This window comes from Coffea eugenioides, chromosome 7 (assembly GCF_003713205.1).
Source record: "Coffea eugenioides isolate CCC68of chromosome 7, Ceug_1.0, whole genome shotgun sequence".
NCBI lineage: Eukaryota > Viridiplantae > Streptophyta > Magnoliopsida > Gentianales > Rubiaceae > Coffea > Coffea eugenioides.
The window spans coordinates 12130165-12140196 of NC_040041.1; the positions used below are offsets into that span (position 1 = coordinate 12130165).

The 10032-nt window shown below is 30.0% G+C and overlaps 1 long non-coding RNA gene across 1 annotated transcript; it reads right to left on the reverse strand.

Moving 5' to 3' along the window:
* Positions 1-9056: 9056 nt before the first annotated feature.
* Positions 9057-10032, reverse strand: LOC113778603. The gene is made up of 3 exons (XR_003469298.1): positions 9814-10032; positions 9469-9711; positions 9057-9256 (listed from the first exon to the last, which is right to left on the reverse strand). It is a non-coding gene; the product is annotated as an uncharacterized LOC113778603 (long non-coding RNA).

Sequence of the window (10032 nt, forward strand, 5' to 3'; positions counted from 1 at the left end):
GTTATGGTAACGAAACTATTTTTACCTGATATAACAGGTAAAAATATTTTTAGCGACCATTTGATTACCTGTTGTACTGGTCATCTAAATGAAATAGTACCTAAAATTTTGGTTAGTAAGTTTTGCATAAAAAATAGTAAGTTAACTCGATATATTAGTAACTTTTATGTCTCAAAAAGTAAACTTGAATAAATATGGAACTAACTTTTTTTTTTGAAGTAAAATACTACTCTATATCTGAAACTTAGTTTTTGGAGAGTAAGTTTAGTTCAAGTAATAGTAAGTTTTTATAGATTAATAGTAAATATTGTTGATAGAATAGTAAATTTGGTTAATCATCAAAACTTAATAGTTTGTGGCATAAATTTACTATTTTACTAAAAGAAACTTACAATTGTACGTATCATTTATAAATGTTATATGTTTGAAGCATTTTAAATATACCATGAAAACTTTTTTTTTTGCATATGACCTTATGAAATATGTAAGAATAATTTGTCATATTTTAAATTTTTAATTATGGGAAAATAAACAACTAAGTTCCCAAAATATTTCACTTTTATTGTTTAAAAAATCTCAACTTGTTGGTTAAATTTAAAATAATTCTATTGTCAAAAATAGTTTTTCTCAAATTAACTTTCATGATTAGATGTGAGATACAAATATGGTAAAATATCCCTCATACATATGTAATGGATGTAATGGATATTTCAGACTTTTAGTAAAAAAAATTTGTTGTTAAAATAACATATATCATAGTGTACTAATTATTTTAGGACCATTTTATAGGTGAACTAAATTTAATTTAAATTATACAATAGATTATACATGCATGTGATTTTCATTTATAATTATTGGATCCTATTCTTATGAACAATCTCCCAAGGAAAAAAATCCAGATCATACTGATTTTCTTATATGAATTGTTATACTAATTTTGTCATTTTTATTATTATATTATTTCTCATTTTGTTTAGGCTTTTACTCTTATTATTTCTTGTGTCTCAGATGTAAATTTATTAAAACTTTATTATCTTATTATATTCATAGGTGTTAAATTATAAAAATTTTGATATATAAACAAGTAATATTCTATATATAACTAGGAAGATTTGTTGTTATTGTTATTCGAACTTTCAAACTTTTCAAAAATGGAAAATGATTAAAAGCTTATAATACGACAAAATTTTATTACATATTTCACAAGATTATGTGAAAAGTCAAACTATTTTTCATAGTTTTTTAAAATATATAAATAAATTTTTTAAATTATACCTATAATCATGTATTATACAAGTATAATATGAGTACTTACTAACTAAGGTACCAAGAATTAATCATTAATAAAACATCTTATCATTATTTCAAATAAATTTCCTAATACTATTTTGAAATATGTTTTAAAATAAAATAGTACATGTGTCCCATAAATCAGTAAGTTTTGATTATTAATCAATTTACCATGTTATTAGTAAGAGTTACTATTTATGTATAAAAACTTACTATTACTTGAGTTAAACTTACTCTCTAAAAAGTAAGTTTGGGATATAAAGTAGTAATTTATTTGTTTAAAAAGTAAGTTTAATATTTATTCCAACTTACCTTTTGAAGTATAAAAGTTACTAATTTATTACGGTTAACTTATTATTTTAGATAGAAAACTTACTTTCTTATTTTTAAGTGTTATCATATTCAGGTGGATAGACCTATCAAATAATCAAATGATCGCTAAAAGCAAATAAAAAATGAATCAAAAATGGTCATCCAAGTGTTATCCTATTTATGTCTTAAAAAGTAAATTGAAATAAAAATGAAAGTTACTTTTTTAAAAAAATAAATTACTACTCTATATTCGAAACTTACTTTTTGGAGAGTAAGTTTAGTTCAAGTAATAGTAAGTTTTCACGGATTAATAGTAAATCCTGTTGATAAAACAGTAAATTTGGTTAATCATCAAGACTTACTAGTTTGTGGCATAAATTTACTATTTTACTTAAAGAAACTTATATGAAACAAGTATTAGGAAGTTTATTTAAAATAATGCTAAGATTTTTTTATTAATGATTGAAACTTAATATTATAGTTAGTAATTGTTGGTAACGTAAATGTATAATATATGATTGCATGTATCATTCATCAATGTTATGTGTTTTAAGCATTTTAATAAATGTATGTATCATTTACAAAGGTTATGTGTTCTAATAAATTTATTTTCTAGGTCACAAGTATAAAAGTTAAATTTGTACTAATGTGGCATAATCTTTGAAAACTATAGTAAATTTACCCACATATTAAGTTTCGTGAGATTCAAATATATTTTGTATCATTTACAATATGGATTTATATGCACATTTTTTTTTTATCAAACTTACTTTTAATTGGCAAATAGTATGTAAATTATTATAAAATGTCATTTTATAATAATCATAATTTGTATAGGTGAATGGTATATAAACTGCTAAAATTGCCAATTTATAAATGATCAAATCTTACTACTTTATGGCATATATTAGTTTGGTCAACTAAAAAATTATCGTAATTAAGTATACGTTGGTTGTTGATTTGAAATTTGCACCCCTGTCACTATTTCGTTATTTCTACCACAAGTTTTTCTAATCAAAGTAAAACAAAGTCAAATATCTTTTCCTTTTGTATGTAGTATTTATATTTAGTAAAAAATTAAAAACCATGATTACATTTCATAATTTCTAATGAAATTAGTAACATTTTCTAAATAAATTGGAATAATTTGTAAAATATGTTATTTTTTTACCAATATAATTAGGGATGGCAATCGGGTCCAAATTGGAGTGGCGGGTCGGGTTTAGACCCAGGTATAAGAGAAAACTGGCTGATCCGAACTTGACACGCCAACCTGAAATGGGTCAGGATATCTGACCTGAATCAGAAAATTCCGGGTTGTCGGGTTGGCGGGACGACCCCAATGACCCAAATACTATTTTTAATTTATTAATTTACCACTATAAATTCTAATTCACACAAGACTAATTACACAATCAAGTAATAAAAATTTAAATAAATAATCTCAAACCAAATATTTGGGTTAAATTAAAAACACCGCAAAAGCGTTTTATTCCAAACCAAATATAAAATAAATAAAAGCAGTATAAAAGTAAAAAATAATATAATACATTATTTGTCCAAATATAATAATTTCAACCTCGAATAAGTTAAATAAATTCATTTAGGATTAAGTGATTAATGCCTTTGCAAAAAAAAGAATAACTTAGTTTAGTTAGGTAAAATAATTTTTAATTCATAAACAGGTGATCGGGTCGTATCGGATCACCCACGGTTTGACCCGAATTCGATCCGTTTTCTTTTCGAGTTCGTCAAATTCTACTCGATTCTGACCCGAACCCGCGAAACCTCAATCCGAATCAATTAATTTCGTGTTAGATTTATATCGTGTTTTCAGGTCGTATCGGAAATTACCACCCCTAAATATAATCAAAAGAAATTTGCACTACTAAAAAGCAAGTGGAAGAAAAGATGATGGCATAAGTATAAATGTGAGCAACTATATACATATCACAACATAAGTTTAGGTTTGATTTGTTCAAAACATAGGTAATTTATTCGTTAGTAGATATGAAATGCATATTAATTTTCTACAAATGCAAAATATAATTTCATATATACTAACCATTAACAGAATATGTAGTTTGAACACGATCAATTGAACACATATTTCGTTTGTTTAGCTATCATTTATTTTGTTACTTAGGTTGAATATTTACATTCGAATAGAGTATTGATATCGGAACTTCAATTATTCTTGATGAACTTCAATTAAGTGTCAATGACAACAATTGCTAAAGTATAGTTTTCTTAAATTTTTTTGAAAAATGACAAAAAAAATTACATTTTTTTGTGAAAATATCAAATTGTTAATTCAATTCAAATAAATTTTATAATAACAAATATTATTCCTCAAACTGGTTGCTTAATCCGTATCTATGCCCGTACTAGTGTCGAATGGATAACTAAAATAGGAAATTGCAACAAAAAATAATTTTTACAGGAAAGGTGCAAATAAGTAGAACTTTTGCTAACTTTAACCCAAAATAAAAAAAAGGATAGGCTTTTTTGTAGTTTTGAATTCAAAAGTGTTTGTGGTTGTGCTAGAATTCTTTATTAAATTTTGAAACAGTTAAGAATTCAAGAGATAAGTACCAAGGTGACTTTTATTAGCCATTAATTTTAGTTAGAGTAGGAAAGGTCGATGCCCTAGTAACGCTTGGATTTCTTTATGCCCTAGTAACGCTTGGTTTTCTGATGTTGAAAGTACATCAGACGAAAGTCTCTTCCTCCACCGCCACCACTAGTACTTATTTGGGGTGACAATTTGTGAATTATGGATGAGCGACAAATAAATGATGTAAGTAAATTATGGTGTGAGATTTTATGCTTGTAAGATCTTTTGTATATTTTATTCCCTCTCATAGGCATGTTCTATTATAGGTATTTTTTTATATTCACCATATTTACTGAATATTTATTCCTATGTTGCTAAAAGTTATTTTCATTCTCTTTCTTTTGGAAGCAAGGTGAAGAAAACAAACTCCTTTAAAGATAGATTTTTTTTTTGTAATAGAACGCTGAGGTTAGAAGTGTAGCATAATTGATGTCGTTCATGGTAATGCACCCCATAATTGCAATAGGAGGTTAATATTGATTGGCTTAGGATATAATATGGTAACGCACCCCATAAAGAGTTTAATAATTGTTGTCGTATCCGCATGTTTCCTTAATTTGCTGATAATATTCTTGTGATTACTTTTCCTTGAGTGACCATTCAATTGTAGTATGGAATCTTTTGACAATGGTAATATGATAATATTAATTTATGGATGAAACGTAAACAGAAAGGCAGAAAGACTTAGCACTACTTATAATAAATATATAATCACTTGACTTCTCGTGGCCAAGTACCCATAGTTATAGTACTACATGATTAAGTAGATTTTATTTCTGGGTTTTATCGACAATCTTATTTCTTGTACTGTCTATTGATTAATATGGAACTATGTTGATAATTATTATTATTTTTTATGTAGGCTAAAGTTGTACGAATTACGTGGAATTCACTATCCCCTACAAAGAAATCAATATACAAAGAGCGTCATCAAAAAACTAAAGCTGACTACATTGCAAACAATAGAGATGACAATGCCAAGGTAATGTAATGATATGAATTATAAAATTACTTATTGTTCTAGAAATTTGTAATACAATCTACTAAACTAGGTTATTAATCTTTCTTTGAAATATGTGGCATTGGTGATGGAATTTAAAGATATCACTTATTGCTATGTTTCCATAATATCTGATGTTAGAGATTAATCATAGTTGTGCTGCGTATTTCAGTTAACTATTCCAACCAGAACATCACTCCGAGGCGTACATGACATCATACAAAATCTAGTTCCGGAACAAAGAACCTTAATCACGGGAATTGGCATGGGAAGCTTACTTGAAATTAGGTGCAAGAACATTCATAATGCTTTATGTGAATGGTTAATAAATAGATTTGATTATAAAAATTGTACACTGAATGTTCATGAAAAGGTCATTCCAATAACTACAAAAGATGTTGAGATAGTCTTAGGTCTAAGTTGTACTGGGCTTGACGTGAGTACAAATCGATGCATAGCAGATGATGTTAAAAAATTGTCAATTGACCTTGGTTTTCAAGAGTCTGGTTTAACGCTTAGCAATTTGAAGGCAAGGTTGATGTCAAGTAATGGTAGCTGTGATGACAATTTTAAAAGATGTTTTATTTTGTACATGTTGGGAGCTATCCTATGTCCAACTACCGGACTAAGTGTTAAGCGCGGTTTTCTTCGAGTTGTGCAAGATGTTTCCAATCTTAGCAATATCAATTGGAGTAAAATGATTCTTCAAGAGTTGATCACATCTGTGAAGAAGAAGCGTGAAAAGAATCAGCTTGGGTTGCGTGGCTGTATTTATTTTCTTATGGTGAGCATTTTTTAATTTTTCTCATGTCTTGTAGTATTACTAAATGTTCTTAATGTTATTATGCATTTTTTCACTTGTGAAGCTCTTTTATTTGGATCGTGTCACTCCGCAAGGATTGGTATTTGAACCCTTTGCAAACAAGTCACGTCCTCGAGTTAAATTTTGGAGTGATGAAGAAGTAAAACTGAAGGTTTATTCACTTACTTCGTACTACGGAATTTATGGCCTAGATAAGGTACAAATTAAGTGTATATATACTTAAATTCTTGATTTACTTATGTTTGATTATGTAGTTTGCATGCTAAAATTAATTATAAATTGATGAATTTATAGTTCACCATATCCTTATATTTTTTTGTTTGTTCATTCTTGTTTTATGTTTTCATGCCTATATTAGCATTTTCTAGTAATGATAATTTCTTATATGAATATGTTGGTAGTGATAATTTGCTTTAATTTAACATGTATAGATTCAAGTTATGGTCGATGACAGCGACGCATCTATTCCCTCTCCAATGGCTTACATAGCAGATATTATGCCCATTTTGGATAAACATTATTCTAAAAAATTTGACAAGGTTGATGACAGATTGGAGAAGATTAACGACAAACTTGACAATCTTGCAACGGCGGTCTATGAGTTGTCTACTATGATTGCGATGCAAAATGATTTGCATGTGCAATCTGGTCAATTTAAGAAGGAGACATCATTGCATAATAAGGATGACTTGCAAAATATAGAATATTGCAATGAAAGGCAGACTTGTGGTAGTCACTCTAGCATTAAAAATAAAGGCGGTCCTGTGGATGAAGAAATTGATCCGAAAATCCATCGCTCACCTGTTGCACGTAAAGAAGAATCACTTGACACACTATTTGGTCCTAATCATTATAAAGTGCCACCTTTAGGGTGCCCTCCAGATAAATATGGTGTGTTAAAAGACTTTCGAAAAGGAGTGATGCGCATGGTTAGGAAAAATCACAACACCCTTGTTGACTCGCAGATTGTGAAGAGCAATAAAAACGTCCGACTTGATGACTTGTTTGATCATTTGAGGGATTATTCTGATGGCGATAAAAAGGAACTAGTTGATATGGGAGACTCTTCCACTGCGTGTGAAGAACAGGAAGTAAGAGCATATTCAAGTTTTGCCTCTCTTATGGAACTATGTGATGATATAGGTATCAAACATAATGCCAATGATATGGAGAACACAGATTCAAGTCTTAGCAATAACACAACTAAGAAAAGGAAACTCAATAAACAGTCAGAGTTCAAAAATTATTTGCCGATTGAAGACAAGGTATGCAATATGGTTGTTTCATTTCAAATGATACATTTAACATATTACATCTTTATGATACATATTTGAAATAATTTTTACATTTCATATGGTTTATTAAACAGCTTGCAGGGCAAGAAAGAATGTTTGCCGAAAAGTATATATTGCAGCAGTTTTCCAATGATAAAGCGCGAATCCTGGACTACATATTTAATGAAAAATATAATCAGCAGTAATATATTTAAGCAACACAATATTGGATTTTTCATAACAACTATTTTAGCATTAGCATTGTTATTAATTGTAGACTCAATTAACAATTATTTGCAGCGAACCAATTGTGCATATTGGACAAGAGTTTGCCTCAAGAAGTGATCTGGCATGCTTGAAACCGAGAACCTGGCTTACTGAAAGTGTGAGTTTTCTAATGCTTAAATACCTGATTTTTGAAGGTAGATATACCATCCAACATGTGATGATTGTACGGGGTAAAGGTGAATTGTAATATATTTGCAGCCAATCAATCTTGTTGCAAACATGCTTCGGATAGACTTTGAGGAGAACCATAAAGATCAAACATATAACACATGGTACATGCCAACTTTCTTTACGGTAGGTTGACATATCATTAACGGGTTATGTTTGTCATTAATTCATATTTTTTTGATAATTTTGTAAATTTTGGTAAAATTGTGCAGTGCAAATTACAAAATGCTGAATCTGACCTTACAACTATTTCAATATATTTTGATGCTGATAGATATGGAGAAGACATTGAGATGTGTGAGAAGGTTCATTAAATAATGTTTACAATTTATGCATATTTTTTGGGTTTTAAACTAATTTTTATTAAGTAATTACATGTTCTTGTAGATATTTGTCCCAATAAATGAAGATAACCAACATTGGTATTGCACACTAGTTGACTTTGTTGAAAAGAAAGTGTACATACTGGATTCGTTGCCTAATTCAACAAAGCAACGAGGTGTTGTGGTTAGAAAGTTAGTAAGTATCATTTTAAGTTGTGTAGCAAATAATGATATGGACATTTTGTGTTACAATCGCGATTTTATTTTTGGATAATAGGTGCAAGATCTTGATACTGTACTACAGCACAAATTTGGGGATAAGTACAAGTTTCAGGCATCGTTATTTGAAGTTGATGAATCTGCTAACATTCCTAAACAGCCGAATGGGTAACTTTCATTAATTATGCTGTTGTGCAGTGCATTGGAATCTCTTCCCTCATTTATTGTGATGATTGATTTACATGCAGCTATGATTGTGGTGTATACGTTATTAATTTCATGAAGTCATCTGAAGTGGAACAAATGAGTTCACTCATGGTACAGTTTTGTAATTTAATATGAGTTTTTTGTGGTGAATAATTTTAAATGTCATTGGTACCGTTATCTTTACTTGCATGGTTAACTCACTAATTCTATTATGGTGTCATGATTTTTCAGTTTCAATCCGAGACTGAACGTTTTAACATTGCAATGGAATTGGTCCTACACCGTAAGAATGCATGGGGATTTCTTCTACAAGATCATTTGCAGAGAAGATGAACAATAAAAGTATTCGTAGTTGGGAAAAATTCTAATTTATCTTGGCTATTTCTAGCTGAATACCAAGTACTTTATAAGGCAGAAGAACGTGCTTTATATTTGCTATTCTCCTAGCTCAATAAATGTGCTTTATATTTCAAGAAGGATGCAAGGCATCTAGCAGGGCTCAGCTAATCCACATCTTTCTGCTACACAAAATACCGGCTACTTTGAACTACAAGCAGCATGAAAGATATGGCAAATTGAGTTCCAAAAGAAGAAAAAGAACACCTCATTAACATCTCTACAAATTGCTGAATGGTTGGACAGTTTAAAATCACCGGCTGACAAGGAAGATATCAGGCTTTAGCCATCCAAGGCAGTGAGCAAAAGAGAATTCCATCCTGGATGTTTTCATCTGATCTGATTGAAACAGGATCCGGTTCAGCAAGAGATCATAGGACTTTTAATAATGTACCAAGGATAGTAAGTAAGAGCTATGAAGGTTTTGAGCGTAAAATCACTGCAAAACACAAAAACTCAAGAAACTCGAGACAGCATGTAGTCAAGAATAAAGCCAACACATAGTTGCATGACGTTTTTGTTGTATTTGAAACACTAAAATAAGAACTTACCATGAAGAGAGGAGCAACCAACAAGTATAGAAGGCGGGATGAGCTTAATAGCCTTCATCACAGTGGATGAAACAATTGCAGCAAGTAGCCGCGGGCAGCAAGTATCCTTGACAGTCTTGACTAACTACGGCGATATGCTTCAAAACTTGCAGCTTAGACTTGATTGTGTTAGAAGATACTCTAACAAGTCCGTGCAGCTTTATTGCATGAACAGACATCTTCTGTGGCTGCTCCAAAAAACATCTACATTAGGAGAAGATTTCTCAAGTTTTAGTTGTAATGTAATCAGAATCAAAGTATTTAAAAGTAAAAATTGAGTAGTAAAAGAACAGGAGTATATATTACCTTACCGGACTCTTAGAACCAAAAACCAGTTTGACAACCAGCAGCTTTGGAAACTCCTGAAGTCTTTATGGCTAGAAAATCACAACCAAGGAAAAGTGAGACAGAAACCCATCATCTACGAGATTATCGAACAAATCACTAATCAAATGGTTCAAGAAGCTTGATAAATGCGCCTTCATGAGGTGATTAAACTTTGGAGCAACTATTTACTCCCCTAGC